This window comes from Dryobates pubescens, chromosome Z (genome assembly GCF_014839835.1).
Source record: "Dryobates pubescens isolate bDryPub1 chromosome Z, bDryPub1.pri, whole genome shotgun sequence".
Classification (NCBI taxonomy): domain Eukaryota; kingdom Metazoa; phylum Chordata; class Aves; order Piciformes; family Picidae; genus Dryobates; species Dryobates pubescens.
The window spans coordinates 87182849-87199183 of record NC_071657.1 but is presented as its reverse complement, the minus strand read 5'-3'; the positions used below and the strand labels follow the sequence as shown (position 1 = coordinate 87199183).

The 16335-nt window shown below is 42.8% G+C and overlaps 1 protein-coding gene across 1 annotated transcript in view; it reads right to left on the bottom strand.

Moving 5' to 3' along the window:
* Positions 1 to 6128, bottom strand: part of UNC13B (unc-13 homolog B) — a 123255-nt gene extending 117127 nt beyond the window's left edge. The window contains exon 1 of the mRNA XM_054178624.1: positions 5355 to 6128. The gene's annotated coding sequence lies outside the window, so the exon portion shown is untranslated. The remainder of the gene's footprint in view (positions 1 to 5354) is intronic.
* Positions 6129 to 16335: the final 10207 nt, after the last annotated feature.

Genomic DNA, 16335 nt, shown 5'->3' with positions numbered 1-16335 from the left:
AATATGAGGACAGCAGCTTTGGCTCAGAGGGAAGCCTCTCCACCTCTCCCTACAGTGGGTGGAAGTGAACAGAAATCTCTATTTCCACCAAAGAGTAAATCACTGCCCACTTACAAGCATATCCAGAAGCAGGTAAGAGAATCGCCCTCATTGCACCTCTCCCACAAGCTTCCTTCTTCTGTTCCCCTTCTTCTACTACCCTAGACACACACTCAGACCTTGAACTCTGGGTATTCACCCACTTCATCCTGTGGGCTGGCCACACAATGCCTCTGCATCTCCTGCCAGGGTCCCTCACTCTTCCTCCTCACCCAGGGTAGTTTGTGTGCTTCAGTTCCCTTTCACTGCTCCACACCAGGCGCTCTGCAGTCACTTACCCCATATAAAGACTCCTTGTCTAACACTGTCTATGATAGGCTCATGTTTGCTTGTAGCACAAATGAGCAAAGTGACAACAAAAGTTAATGTGAGTTCAGCCAGGAGAGAGAGAAAAAAAAAAAATAAATCAGAAGTAGTCTAATCTGGATGCAAATTCTTGCCGAAGTCTTTTTCTCTTCCAGAATCACTCCAGGAATCACATTAACACATAACAAGAAACCAAGTCTTTAAAGAAAGAGTATGTGCATCCTGATATCCTGCCAGATACTGCAAGCCCTCTCTCTGACTACACAAGCTTTATTATGACTGCCTTTTTAGCAGGCATTTCACTCCAGGAAAACTCCACGCTCAGTTCAGCACAGCTGTCTCTGTGCAGGCTGAAGAGCAATATGAACAGGTATCACCATATCTGCATTTCCCAACTTCCCAGGAGGAAGCAAGGCTGAACCCAGGGAGAAGGAAGACATTACTGGCTTCATTTGGGTTGTCTTGGTATTCCCATGAGGTCAAAACTGGCATGTTAAGATTTAAATAAAAGAAATGGGTGAACTACCACAAACTGCACAGCTCATTACCTCGTCACCAGGTATGCTTCTGGAACACCTTTGTAGTATGTGAATGATTGGTACTTTTCCTTCTGATAAATGGATTTGAGATGACAGTAAAAGCAGCAATGAATGAGAAAAAAGTACATGAGAAATCTCATGAAAAATAAAATGTTCATCAGCTAGGGATCAGTTATACTCTAAAAACAGAGCACTCTGGGGAATTCCAGGCGGCTCTCGCCAGAGAGAGTGAGAGCTGGCTGCAACAGCCTCTGAGCAGTATCTTCACTTCCCTGAGGCACTGGACAAACATGATTCAAAACAAAGGCAGTGCTGCAACTTCAGCATGGGCCCACACAGCAGTGAGCTGGCTACACTCATATGGAAGGGTATGGGTTGAGAACATAACCCCTATTGTCCATTAAACCTCTGCTAAAATCAGGCTGGTCTCTTTTTCTGGCTATCTAGGTTTCACCACTCTAAGGGAAATACTGAGACATCTTTACCCCACACCTTCATGCTGCAAGGCGCTGGTACTCCAGGGCAGACATGATGTTGAGAGTCACCAGCAAAGAGACATAAAAACAATTAACTAAAATCAAATGCAGACGTTTCACAGCAGTCTCTCTGGTTATTGACTCATGCCATCACAGCACTGACTGAAGTCTTTTAGATTAGATTGTATTTACAGTATCTTCTGCTCAGAGTGGTATTGCATTACCTGTACTAGAAACTCCATTAGGAAAAGCAATACAATGACTGATAAATGGTCCTGCTACTTTATAAAGAACCATTTAAACATGAAGAATATCAATAACTAAAATGTCGGACATTCCGGGGGAAAAAATGGTTTGAGCATTAACAAGAGAAAGAAATCACAGAGAAGGCTGCCATAGCAACATCACCCCAGCACTCTGCGTGCTGAAGCATCGACTCTTCCTGGGGACATTACAGCATTTTTAAACACATTAATTGCTGAAAGGATCCTAACAATGAGGCTTGACAGAGATGTGAATGGTCACTGCTAGCTTTGCCGATGTATGGCTTCTGAGGTGAGCATGCAATTTTCTGATCAACGAGATTAGATTTAATTTTGGGTTGGGTCATACCTAAACATGGCATTGCTTGCTTCTGCCTCTCTTCAAACCTTCTCCTGACAATTAAAAAAGTCTTCAGCTTTTGAGACCTGGCATGAATGATAAGAACCAGAAGGTACTGAGCTGAGTGCTCCCGGGCGAAGAGCTGCAGGACCGGCGAACAAAGCATACTCTTGAAGAATGTGTTCACCTTGGAACATTTCATCTAAAACTAAGGTGTGTGGCACTTCACAATGGATTAAAGAGGAAATGCAACCATGCCATTAAAAAGACAATAGTTACAAAAGCATGAAAATAATTTTAAAAACAAAACAATATGAGCAAAAAAATTACCCCCTCCATAACCCTTTACAGTCACTTTGCAGCCAACCTATGTTCCTGTTGAAAAACTACTGCATGAGCTTTAAAACCACATCCTAGCCCAGCTTGTAGAACCTTCTGAAATTAAGCACTTCCAGTGATGTTTTCCAGATTTCATCTGTACCTACAGGTTTCAATAAAGCTGAGCAAAAACTTTTCCAGAACACTTGAATGCAGACAACCATTAGCACCAGCCTTCCTACCTGTCACATTCTGGACAAAAACCCCACACTTTAAATCCTTCTAAAGCAGTTCGATTGGTGGGGCAGGAGGTCATGTTTGGCCAGTCACCTTCTCTCACTGTGGAAAACTGATCCAGAGAACACTGCATATTGGTTGAATTAATTACATGGTTCTGCACCTCCCACATCGCCGTTATGTCTTACCTCTTACACAAGACCATTCAACTGAGGCAAAAAATACCTCTGAATAATACTCTCCTGTTCCAGCAAGTTATCAGTGTAGGTACAAAGTAAAGGAACAGTAAAAATGAAAAGTATGAGGGCAAAACACCCACTGAATTACTGCAAGTGCATTCACTAACGTAACAAAATTCTGTTGCAAAATTGCATGAAATTAAATTCATGTCATTAAAGATTATCACAGGGTGGCAGAGCAAGGAGATAGCACACCCTGCCTCAACTACCAATGCAGGGGATACCACAGAAGTTGCTATGTGTGCCTCAGCTTTTTGTAAAATGGGACTGAAACCGGCCATCCACCTAGCATCACTTCTGCAAGCCAGATGGAGAGCAACTGTGATGTTCAGGACTTCTGAGTCCCGCTATCCTGGAAGCCCCGCAGAGTGTACCTTGGCATCAGGCAGCCCAGGCCTCCTTCTCCAGGATGTGTTCAATCCCTCTGCAGCTGTATCTTTCATCACAGCTTTTTCTGCAAGCTAAAAGCAGCAGTGGCTGGCACAGTGATGTACCAGTTGCAGTAATAAATGAGGTCTGTTGTTACCTGGCAGCCAAGAAAAGGCAGCATCCAGAGACAGAAACAGGGACTGTCCTGAAGCACAGAAAGAGGTGCAGGCTTGAAGTTGCCTACCACAGAAGCACAAGGCTCATGCCGAGCCAGCTGCAAGCTAAGTCTAGGCACCTACCTAGTTCTGAGACCACCCTGTCCTGAGAAAAAGGCAAAAAGAGTAACTGACTACTAATTAAAACCAGAAGAGATCACCACTGTTTCTGTAATTCTTACTTAAAGTTACTTCAATCCTTAGAAGCAAGTATAAAACCTGAGCAGCCATTCTCAGCAGCCTGAAAGAAAATTGAGAAGCAGTTAAATTCAATGGCCACCTTGTTTCTGGAGCATGGGGCTTTTGTACACAGCTGACTCAATCAGTAAATTGTTTACTCATGGTAACATAAAGCACTAGTTATTCCTGAAAAGAGACTTTTCCCAAATCAGGATCTGAAAGACCAAGTGCTATACTGAACAGACAAGCCAGGAGTGAGAACTAACTTTTTGATTAGTGAAACACCACCAAAAACTGAAACACAAGTACTGCAGAATGCTGACTAGTTGTCTGGCCTTGGGATCAGAAATGTAGAAATGTCTGCTATACTGTGGGGAAGGGGTTCCAATTATTCAGTTATATCTAACCAGGGAGCAGGCTGACAGCACTGACACTGCAAACCCAGAACTTCTGGTTTATATAAGGTTTGTGTGCACCATTATGAAAACACTGAAGGATGCTAAGTGCTCTGCCTAGACTAACAGCAAAAGAACATGTTGTACCTTTCCTCTACTTGTAATCTTATTTACAACCTAGTGCTGAAGCAGTAGTGTGAACTCTCCAAATACTGCATTTCTCACAAGAACCACCAGGAAACACTCACGCCTAAGAATTTTCTCAAAAACTCTGATTACTCACTGAGGAGGCCTGGAGCTGGTTTTCCATTTAACAGTGCCTCAGCCCACAGGGACACTCAAGTAGGGGAGAGACAGGGAGCACTCATAAATTCAGGGTGATGGGCTGGAGATCAAAACTTCTGCTGTCAGAGCAGTGCTAGCAGAGCTGTGGTACAGACTGGTGCTGCATGATCTTGCTCACTGTTTCTGACCTGCTCTCTTTCAGAGCAGATGCTGGGCAGCATCCAGCCAGGCTGGGCAAAGTTAATGTGGGCAGATGATAGAATAGTTAGGGTTTTCCAGCTCATGCCACTGAACTGCAGCACTCGGCAACTAAAAATCCTCTGGGCTAAAACTGTAGCTTTCTTCTATAAGCTTTCTCCTTTCATCTTGAGGACAGAAGACCTTAGCATTCTGAATTAAGCCTTGATGTTTATTCCCCAAAGGCTGCCCTTATAAAAAGAATGAAAACTGAAAAGATATCTGAAACAGTCACACCATCTGCTCTGATTCACAATCCTGTACAGCATCCTCATCACTCCTGCATGCCAGTCATTTCATCTCATCAACTCAGAAGCTTCTCAGCACAGGAAATCAGGCCAATGACAAATACCCTTGGCTAAAAGCAAGAATCCTTTTAAGTGACATTTAAGGAATAAAACCAGTAATTTAATTACTCTCAGGCTATTTGCTTTTCAAGGGTTCAAATTTAAATTATCCCCAAATTCCTGCCCCTTTAACTCTCCTTCACATAGTGATTTTGATGCCAAATTCCAGCTAAGATACAAAACCTCCTAACAGAAAAGTATGAGAAGTAAACAGACACAACCTCAATTAACCAGCAGTAAGACAGCTACAATTAGTGTCTAACAGGTGAACACAAAGCCTAAGAAACAGAGCATACAAATGAACATACCAAGAGTAAATTGTTTTCACAAAGCACGTGTTTAAACCCGGTCACTTGCAAAGGAGCTATTGCATTGCTAAAGTAAACACAGGCATACCCACACACAGAGACACACAGAGCCCACTTCAAAATCAAAGAACAGTTCTCCTTTGTTGCTGCCTACTTGCAATTTACACACGGTCACTTCATTTGTTCCGATTGTTCACTTACCTTGCTGCTTCAAAATAAAACAAAAGGTTAAAATGTAAAGTACATTTATATAATTAATAGAAAACTACAGAATACAACAGCTTGTTCTCAAAGAAAAGACAAGTCCTGAAGAAATCCTAATCTTGTTAAAGATTCACCAGACAATGAACTTTCACAATGGAGATTATCAACACACGGTTGGTGTCCCATCTCAAGCACCAGGGAACGCAGCGTTAAAGGCACCAAGAGTATCCTGTTCCACAGTAGCACTAGGATGAGAAATTACATAAAGTTGTAGGCATGTTTTGAAGGGGGGAAAAAAAAATGCAAACAGCTACTAAAAATCCAAAAAGCAAAACCCAGCAGAAATCAATGAATGTAAAAGCCAAAAACGCAGCAATCCTGTCAGCTCCCAGGAGTATCCCAAAACACACATCCTTTAGTTCACTGCCACAGTGCTTGTTTTCCCTTTCTCAGGCAGTACCAAGCGCAGTTAAAACTTCATCCTTCTCTTCAGTTGTGACTCAACAGAAAATATTGTACTTCAGGGGCAGAGAGAAAGCTGTGCAGCTATTGCTACTTTACTCCTCCTCGTCAGCTGCTTACTGCCTAGCTCCTCACACAGGCAGCCTCCCCACTTCACTCACGCACCAACACTCCTTGCCTCGCAATGATTCTCCACTTTATTATCCATTCAGAAGGAAATAGGAACTGATGGAGCCAATCCGACTAAAGACAAAGCGCACTCCTTTGGCATTACGAGAGCAGGCAGCGCAGCGAGCCGACCTCTGCTGGAACAGCACTCTGCCTGGCTCCTGGCATCCTTCAGGACTGAAAAGCAGGGTAGCAGGGGTTGGGGGGGATGGGGGTAGGAAAAAACCAGCTCCAAGATGATTTCTTCATCAAGCTCTGATATAGCTGTTTATTTTTGTATCTCTTGTTCACCCCCAGACTAACCTGCAAGAGTCTGCGATGCCCTTGCTGAAATGAATTGTATCCCGTTTCCAAGGAAGACTAGTACCAGTTCTGCTGTGAGTGTGGGGGATTGAGAACACTCGTTGATCTTGCATTTCCCAAAAATAAAAGTCACATTGTTACATAAAAGAATGACTGCAGAATTGTTATGCACAGAATCAGATCCTCTCACGTTGTACAGACACCTCTCTCTTGGGACTGAGCAGCAATGAGCAGGCATTCATCTTACAAAAATGCCCTGAATTTAAGGCATCATTTATTTGTCCCCCAACAGCTGTTCAGGCTGTTCCAAGGGCATCCAACACACTGCTGCTTAGAAAGTCTTCCTGGCCAGCTGATCCACATTCACATCCTCCTTTCCACAAATGCTCCCTTCATCCTCTCCACTTCTTTGTGCACTCTACATAAGCACCCACCTTCTTCCCAAATGCTGTTTCTCTGACTTCAGCACCAAAAAATCAGTGTTTAGGAGCTGTGCACAGTTCCTGGTATTTCTCAACGACAGCTCACTCCATCTTTCAAAACAGCTTTTCCACAATGTGGGGTGGGATTTTGAAGAGGCCTATATGACTTAGCTGTGGAAATGCCACTATCCTCCCATCTGCTCAAATACCTCCTACCTCCTTCTGAGCCATCCTTGCTGTGAATGATGCCTCCTCTCCAAACTCTTAACCTACACATTAACTTTTATTCACCACTTCCTTCATGAGCACCATTGTGTTCCCAGCCTTGCCCTTGGTGTACAGGATATTCTCCTGACACCCCCTGCTTTCCAGTCTCACAGTTCCATCCCAGCACCTAACTGAAGCTTCAGCTGACAACAGGTAGTCTGGCATTCCCATCAGCTCATTTGTTCCATGGACGTAAGCGCAAGCTTTGCAAACAGGTAAACCCCAGCCACAGCTCACAACACTGTCACAGAATACAGAATAAACCTGTTTGGAAAAGACCTTTGAGATCATCAAGTCCAACCTATCACCCAACACCATCTAATCAATTAAACCATGGCACTAAACACCTCCAATGATGGTGACTCCACCACCTCCCAGGGCAGCCCATTCCAATGGCCAATCACTCCTTCTGTGAAGAACTTCTTCCTAACATCCAGCCTAAACCTCCCCTGCTGCAGCTTGAGACTGTGCCCTCTTGTTCTGTCACAGGTTGTCTGGGAGCAGAGACCAACCCCCACTTTGCTACACCCTCCCTTTAGGTAGTTGTAGATGGCAACAAGGTCTGCCCTGAGCCTCCTCTTCTCTAGGCTCCCTCAGCCTCTCAGCATCACCGCTAGTGAACAGTGCCCTCCAGCTCTTCCCATGTGCAACCACAGAATTGCCCCTTGCAGCCAGGCATAAACATCAGGCCACCAGACTCCTTTCAGACCCCTTATTTTTCTGTGGCTACACATATTCTTCATCCCACAGAAATCCCTCCCTCTTTTTGTTCTTTCCCTTGCTGCAGACCCAGGGACCAAAAGTCAGATTTTCAGAAGCGCTTTAGCTTTAAATGATTTCAAGGCAAACCCCCAAGTTTCCCATATACATTTGTACCCCACCAGCAGAACAAGGCTCGCACCCAGATGAAGGTGCTGAGTTCCACTGCACTAGAAACGATTGCTACTGAACATCAGTTAAGGCACTTGAGCTCAGAGATGAAGCTCCGTATCAAATTCATCCACATAAAGATGAAGACTGCCCAACTGAGAAAATAAAAATGCAATCCAGGATTTGTGTGGCTCTTAGTATCTTCAAAGCTCTGCATAGGAATTAGACAAAAAAGATCTTGCCAGGGGTCTCCTTCATAGCAATATTAAAAAAAAATAAAAAGTAAGCATCCATCAAACAGATCTTTCTCATTTGCATTAACTGTCTGCAGCACCTGAAGCATCCATTAGACAGCCTCCCAGGCCTTACCATTTCCAAAAATCCCACTACAAGTGCAGCCAGTGTCATCCTGCCAGCACTGTCTGTCTTTCACATCTATTCCTTCCCAGGCCTTTGCCCATCCCTGCAGTCATCAACACCAGACATTAGCACATCCAAATCAAAAATGCACTGATGCAAACACAATCCTCCAGCCACAGCCTGAGACCCAGAGAGCCTGTGCAGATACCCAAACACCACCACATGAAATCTCAATAATCCTATGGTTCCCTTACCAACATGAGCCGAGAAAAACATGGGGAAAGGGAGTAAGTCTCATTAGGCAGAGACAGGAGACATTACTAACGGAGGTCATGAGCAGCAATGTGCTGAAAAATGCCACTGCCCCCACCACAGCTCACAAGGAGGAGGTGGAGAGAAAAATGTGGCTACCAAAAGACAAAACCCAGGAGCCCTCCGAAGCCAGGAAGACTGGGCATTTCAAACATTCAAACCCCCTTACCAAATGCACAGGAGATTTGAGACAGGATTTGCTTTTCAGGAATGTTTTGTTTAATGAAACAATTGAGATAATTCAGAACTGAGAAAAACAGGCATGACTTGCATCTAAAAAAAACCCAAAAACACAGGCTACGAGAAAGAATGTGCTTTACCTTAAGCTTCAGAGCACTAAGTTATTTGCCTTCTGCTAGAGAAATAAACTTCCACTTAAAAATTTAAATACTTCTTACTGTGATTTTTTTTAATTCACCAACAGATTTTAATTTTAGGTTGAGCCAGCAGGGAATTATTAAAACTGATAAAGCCAGGCTCAGCTATATAGGCCAAATGCTTTGATGTCTGCGAGGTATACATGACTCTTTCTTCTTTTTTAATCCTCATTATCTGTTTCATTCCAACTTTCTGTAAAGTACTGAATTGCTGATAAAATTACAAAAGTAAGCAACTCCTTTATGAGCATGAGTGTAGTAACCAAAGGCAAACATGCACTTTCCAAGCACAGGTCTTGGTCTTCCCTCTGCCACACTCACACCTCTTCTCCCTGCAGGAAGACAAGCAATAAGACTTCCACAGTCCTGGCTCTTGGATGGCTAACAAAATTAAAGGGTAAGAATGTTAACACTGAGAAGTGAAACAATGAAGCCAAAGAGGGAAAAGTCAATGGAGAGAGCTTGTCCGGAAGATCAGGAACAAATTCCGTCCAACTCACACATCCGTCCCACAAATGGCTTCAGACAACTCTGACCCAAAAGCTAAGAAAAATATTTGTTGTTTGTTTAACTGGAAGAAAAGTAAGAACTATGCATCCCAAATTAAGCTGCTTGCTGCACCTCTTTAAAGACAGAATTCTCAGTCAGTGCTGCATTAGACCTTAGGAGTTCAAATACACAGTGTAAAGTTCATCAATTGAATCAGCAGTGAAAACATGCTATTTATCATCTTCATCAAAGCTATGAGAAGATCAGATCAATCAGCAGTCTAAAGACAAGCGTTAATGAAAAAGCAATGACCTCCTACTGTTTGACAGCTGTCCTCAGTGAATGCCATCCTTAGAGGAGCTGTGCATCACCACAGCCTAAGCAGTGCTTCAAAGACAGAAACCTCAAGAGAGATTTCATATTCCAAGGCATTTAGAACTACACTGTCCATACCATTCCTGTTGTTACAATAGCTCCAGAACATACTTATGAAACATATGCCTAAGATGTTGCTTTCAGACAAAAGATCAAGCGTTTTTAAGAAGGTGTCACTCAAAGCACTTTTTTCCCCTTAGCAAAGGGTAAGGCAAGGTGCAGGGGCAACTACAAGCTTGTAAGGAAATAAAGGCACCTATGGCACCTTGAAAACTGGTAACAGCCAGCCATTAGCCTTGAAACCCTTGAAGAAAAGCAAGGAGGTGATCTTGCCCAAAGTCACAAAAACTTCTATCTGCTCAAAAAGGCTTTTGTCGCTCTCATAAAAGGTTGAATTATTTGGTTTATAGAAAGACAACAGGAGCACCTGCACACTGGAAAAACTGCTAAAGATCAGAGGTATTGGGAATGTTTACATTCCGGGCAAACAACATATTTCCCTGTTTTTGTGGACAGGTGACATCAAACCACTGGCTGACTCATAAGACGTTTACACTCTATGTGCTAACATCATTCGACTGCAAGGTTGTCTGCTGAACTCTGAGACGTGAGCATTTCTGAACTAATAGAAGGAGAGACTTTCACGCTGCCTGGAAACAAAGGATATTTTCAAGGCCAAGAATGTAGTAAGATTCAAGGAGTTGCAATTTTCTAAGGTTAATGAAAAAAAAAATTAGTTAACATAGCACCGTTTTCTTTGAAGAGCTACAAATGTTTATGCTTCACGGTATAGGTCAATCTACATCAGGCAGAGATTGATCAGAGACCTTAGAGTTGCCTGCAACAAGTCCTCCCAACTCCTCTTTTTAAGCTGCTGCTGCCAAACTAAAACACTCCACTCAAAGCTGGTACAGATCTAGTATGACATGGGGATTTTAAAGGCATTGAATATTTAATGGAGTATTGGCAATGGAGTATTGGTCAAGTTAGACATGTTCAGATTGAAATCATCCTCCAAGCTGATTTGTTTATAGTCAGTGTCATGCACAATGACAAAGCCTTGCTTAAGGCCTTTAAATGCACAAGCTAAACCTGCCTGTCCCTTTCTTGTCCCCATGTGGATGTTCAAACCCTTGATGTTTTGGGATACAAAACCAAATAGTGTCAGTTCTGCAACCCCACACTTCTCACAGAAAAGATTTATTCCTCATCCAGTAAATTCCAGGTGCTCTGGGAGACAGCCAAGCCTTACCTCCCAGCCACCACGCTTCTCTCAAGCCGACATCAAGACAACACCAAATCCCCCTCCACCCATCACAGCCTAGCTGCCTTCAAAATCAGACTGAGACTTTAAAAGCAAATCTGTCTCAGGTGACAGGCTCCTTGGTAGCACAAAAACAACGGAATGATCCCCAGAGCCCTTGTGATAGGTTTTGGCTGCCCATTTGAAACTATGGAAGCCCTTCTCTAGGTGACATGTCACTCTCCATTTTTTATCAAGAAGTAAAATGGAGGATGGACTCTTAGCAAATCTATACTGCTCTCTGAAACTGACCTGACTTGAAAATTTTACCAGCTGGGTGCCTCTATTTCACAAACAACTATTATGCTGCCTTTTAAAATAGAGTTGGCTTGAACAGCTTAGGTCAATAGGCAGCAAAGCAGCATCTACAGCAGAGAAAACTCTCCCTCTGCTGCTTCCTCCTTCAAATTACAACCCTCTCTCCCTTTTAATGGCATCTAAAACATGAGGACTGAAATTTCCTGAAATTGGAAAATTACAATCAATGTCTTAATTGCACATCTAATTAAATAATCAACATCACTAAAATGCAAAGGCATCTGAGAACAGATGTGTGCTGGGGATGGAAAAACCTGAAATTACACTCTGAGCTGTAATTGCTTTTTTGATCAAGTAACCTGGGAAGGAAAAGTTGCAGAGGCTGTGACAAGTAGACCTCAAGTAGACATAACAGCATTCAAAAAATGAACTAGTTGAGGCAAGCACAAAGGAAGTAAACTATTCATCATTTCTACTGTAAATACAGATATAAAAGTAACAGGCTCAACTTGCATCAGTGCTAGGTTAGACATCATGGATCGTGTAGGGAAGCTCCAACATTTCTTTCCCAGGTTTAAGAAGAGAAAGTACATGCATTTTTCAAGGGTGCTTTTGAGGAAGACAGATGATTAATCTATTTAATCTTTTTAAATACTGCCCAGGTCTTAGTTGTGCTTCTCCTTACCTGTATCATTCCAGAATCTGTGTCAGGTATCATAGTATCAGTCAGGGTTGGAAGGGACCACAAGGATCATCTAGTTCCAACCCCACTGTCATGGGCAGGGACACCCCAAACTAGATCAGGCTGGCCAGAGCCTCATCCAGCCTGGGCTTAAACACCTCCAGGGATGGGGCCTCAACCACCTCCCTGGACAACCCATTCCAGGGCTTTACCACTCTCATGGTGAACTTCTTCCTCCTCACCTCCAGCCTGAATCTCCCCACCTCCAGCTTCATTCCATTCCCCCTAGTCCTGTCACTACCTGAGACTTTCTGAGAAGTCCCTCCCCAGCCTTCCTGTAGGCCCCTTTCAGATACTGGAAGGCCACAATTAGGTCACCTCGGAGCCTTCTCTTCTCCAGACTGAACAGCCCCAACTCCTTCAGTCTGTCCTCACAGGAGAACAGAGGAGAACAGGTGGGAAACTACATGGTAACATGTGCATCTGCTAACAGGCATGAAGGTGCATTGCTCCCCATAGATTTTCTGTATGACAAACCAACTGCCCACCAGACAACAGCTTAGTTCAAAAACTGTACAGCATGTTTTCCTACCTCAGCTTTACAGGGAAAGAGACTCTGATAAAACTGGGGATTCTGCAAAAGGTAGGTGCAACATGTAAGGATCTGGCTACAGTAATTCAGTGCCTTGATCCTACAGGATAGCACTTACTATGAATTTAAAGACAGTTTTTAATCCAGTTGAAGGGGAACCCATTTTTCATTAAGAAGAGAGGTTATTCTACTGCTTACTGAACCACAAACTGTTTAACAGCTTCTTTCATGTTATTCAAACCATGACCACAGGCATTACATACTGTATTGCAGCCAGGCCATACCACTACATGAAGCAAGTTAAGGAGTGTTCTTTGCACTCATCATCATAACTCTCAAGTAATTCCAGTACTAAATGGTGTTTTCATAGCATACCTGTGAAGTGAGAAACTTCATTGTGATGAAGAATTAAAATTGAAAAATGATGGTAGAGCCAGGTCAAGGCCTTCTTTTGTTTGGGTGGCCATTTCAGGATTAAAAAAGCCTGACTTTTCATAATACTTCACTATGGAGCATATCAAACACTAAGAAGACTGGCTTCTAGCTACTTCACTTACTGCTCTGAAGGCTCATTGCCACAATCTTAAATCAAGTAAACATAACTCACTTAATGGATCAGAGGGTAATAGCATAATCTTTATTCAAAAGCCACTATTGTTTGTCCAGCATTATGTAACAACTTGGCTGAGGAGTAACAACTAATAACCTGGTGGACCTCAGCTAACATTGCCTACTCTACCTGTACTTCCTCATTTGCCACTGATGTGCCAACTTCCAAAAAGCAGGGAAATCAGCTTTTTCAGTAGTCTAGCTTCATCCTTATGACTCCTGACTTAAATAATACACTTTTCTCTATAGGTAGGAATAATTTCGCATATTTATATTTCCTGCACAAGGCAGAATTTGATTAATAGACCCAAATACCCAACAAATACTTGTTACAAACCACATATACGCCTCTCTCAGTCTCTGAGGACATTGTTAGTGTCGCTCTGAACAAGAAAAAAAGGGACATTACCAGACCACAGCTCTGACAAAGCTGACCTCAGCAATCATATCTGTATTAATAAGTCCAGACACAGCTTTCACACCTCCAGCAAAGGCACTTCATAAACTCTACACAATGGGACTGAATTAACTGTGTCCAGAAGCCCAGGCAGCCTGCTCCCTGACTGAGAGGAACAAGTAAAGACATTTAATGAAAAAAATAAAAATTATTGGATTTAGAAAGCTTCCACAAGGCGATGAAAAGTACACTACAAAGCAGGCTTTAATGAGACAGCTGACCCAAGTCAAGTGATTCAGAGGCCAATTAGCCCCACTGGTAAATACGTGGCAGGAGGGACAAGCACAATTTGACCAAAACACACTCAAATATTGAGCAAGGAGGTCATACATGCCACTCCACTTTCACTGAAACTGGAGAGAAGTGAATGTGAAGGCAGGGATGAGAGAGAGGTGATTCTAGCAGCTGTACACAGTTGTATATTAACTAGCTATTACTACTGCAAGTTAAAAATAGGGCTACTTAATTAGGATGAGTAACATGTATATATGTCATGCAATATGAAGGAGAGTTGTAGCTGCTGTAAATTAGGTTCCCTAAATTAGGCATAACAGAATTCAGAGTGAATACACCAGCCAATCCATAGATATTTGTGTAGACAAAACTGGAACCTTCAAGCACCCCTTGTATGAGGTGTCACAAAAATACTTGCCTGCATTTCAATCTGCTGCACTAAGATGATACAGAGCATAAAAATAGGAAAACTCAAATAAATTGTAATAAAATTTAGTACTCTCCGTTTCTCAGTAACAGCTTCTCAAAAATGTGTGTTGTCTTAAAACACAAGGTGAATGTTGACTCATTCACAAAAATAAAAAACAGATGGAAACACAGTTAAAATAAACTGATCTTTCACATAAAGCCATGTCTATTTGTGTTTCAGACATTCTTGCATTTAACAACTTAAAAGTATTGACCCAAGTGAGGCTAAACAGATAAATCCGCTCAAGGCTAAATCTAAATTCCCTTCTAGCTGGAGAGCTCCATTATCTCCTTTTTACTACACTTCACCAAATTTTATCTTCACATTCTCTGTTGCCTTTCAAGCTCTCTCAGAAAAAAAAAAAACGATTTTCCAGCACTAGCTTTTAAAAAGGTCTAATGAACATAGGTTTGATTGCAATTTGCTGTCTAGAATAAGCAACGCAAAGCCTGTCGGGAATTTCTGAAACCTCATTTAAGAACAAATCTGTCTACAAACTACTCCCTACTTTCTGAAACAGGCACATTTCTGAACTCAATACATTTTCTGAAACTGATACATTTCTGAACACGTCAGAAGATAAAATTGTATCTATGGCAGCTTCATTACCAGGTATGAGTCACTAATAACCACCAGCCTGCAAAAAGCCCCTCGCATAGTCTAGCATCCTCAATATCTACTATACTGCTGCACAGAAAAGCTACTGTTCTAGAGGCAACGTGACCTTCACAATTTCACTTCAGTGATAGCATCTAAGCAGCAAATACCTCTCCTACACACCTCTGGTTGTGCTCTGAAACCCACAGGTTCCTGCAGCTCAGCAGTCAAGGCAGGGCAGGTGGGCAGTATGAACATGGGAAGGCCACGCTATGAAAACCAGTTACGGAGGCTGTGGTTCCATGGACGTTTCTCACAGCCTACATAGAGGCTTCCTGGATGATGAAGTCCCATTCTTTGCTCCCACAGGCAACTGTCACACAATAGTTTCCACAAACAGACCCATTTTTAGATTAATTAGAAACAGAAAGGGCAATGAAACCCATTTGGATGCTCTTTGCTAAGAACCAGAAAAAATGCTTTCTGATTTTTTTTTGTTCATAACCAGCTTATACCCTTCTGTTCTTGTGCTAGCGTTAACCTTTAGCTTAAATAGCTGTAAAACTTGCCAATATTTACTCCCATGATCTATTAGTACATGGCAGCAACATCCGCTCTCAGCTTCCAGTCTGCTAAGCTAAGCCACGCTTATTTGGTCTCATCTCACACATTCTTGCCAATTCCCCTCCCAGGACTGCCTCAGAGTCCCCTCTCCCACTTCTATAAATTATTCTCTGCTGATTGCAGTAGTCACCGTTCTTCCCAAACCATTTGCTGGTTTCCTACATGACATATTAGAAATATCTTAGAAATACAAGCAGATGAGACCTGCTGCCCACCTGATCTGTCACTGTTGGCACAGAGTACAAAGCAGCATGTAATTTCCCACTTGTCAGGCAGTAACACTTTCCCAACACACTACTAAGGGCAGACTAAATGAACCTGAAGTTACCCAGAACCGCCCTGTCTTGTCTGTTCATGATACAGTGCACAAGAGCGGCCTATAAAGGATACTCCCATAGGTGGTAGCACTGCCCTCTACAGCAAGCAGCTCACTGCCTATGGCACCCCAGTAAACTGTCCCTCAGACTTAACACAGCCCTTCCAGCATCTGGTACCTATATGCTTGAGCAACAGATGAAAAACCTCAAGCTAAATTTGAGATTTTAGTCCAGCCTTAAGACTACATCATCTACCCCTATTCTGAACAGAAGGAACTGACTTCCTGCAACACTAGACCAAGCGGTCTCAATTTCTACTGATGAGCACCATGCGTAAGCATCATGGCAAGGTGCTCTCAACACTGCAAGTTTCCATTCACTACTCCACTTCAGATATAAGCCTCTACCAACACAGCACACCTGTGCCATTC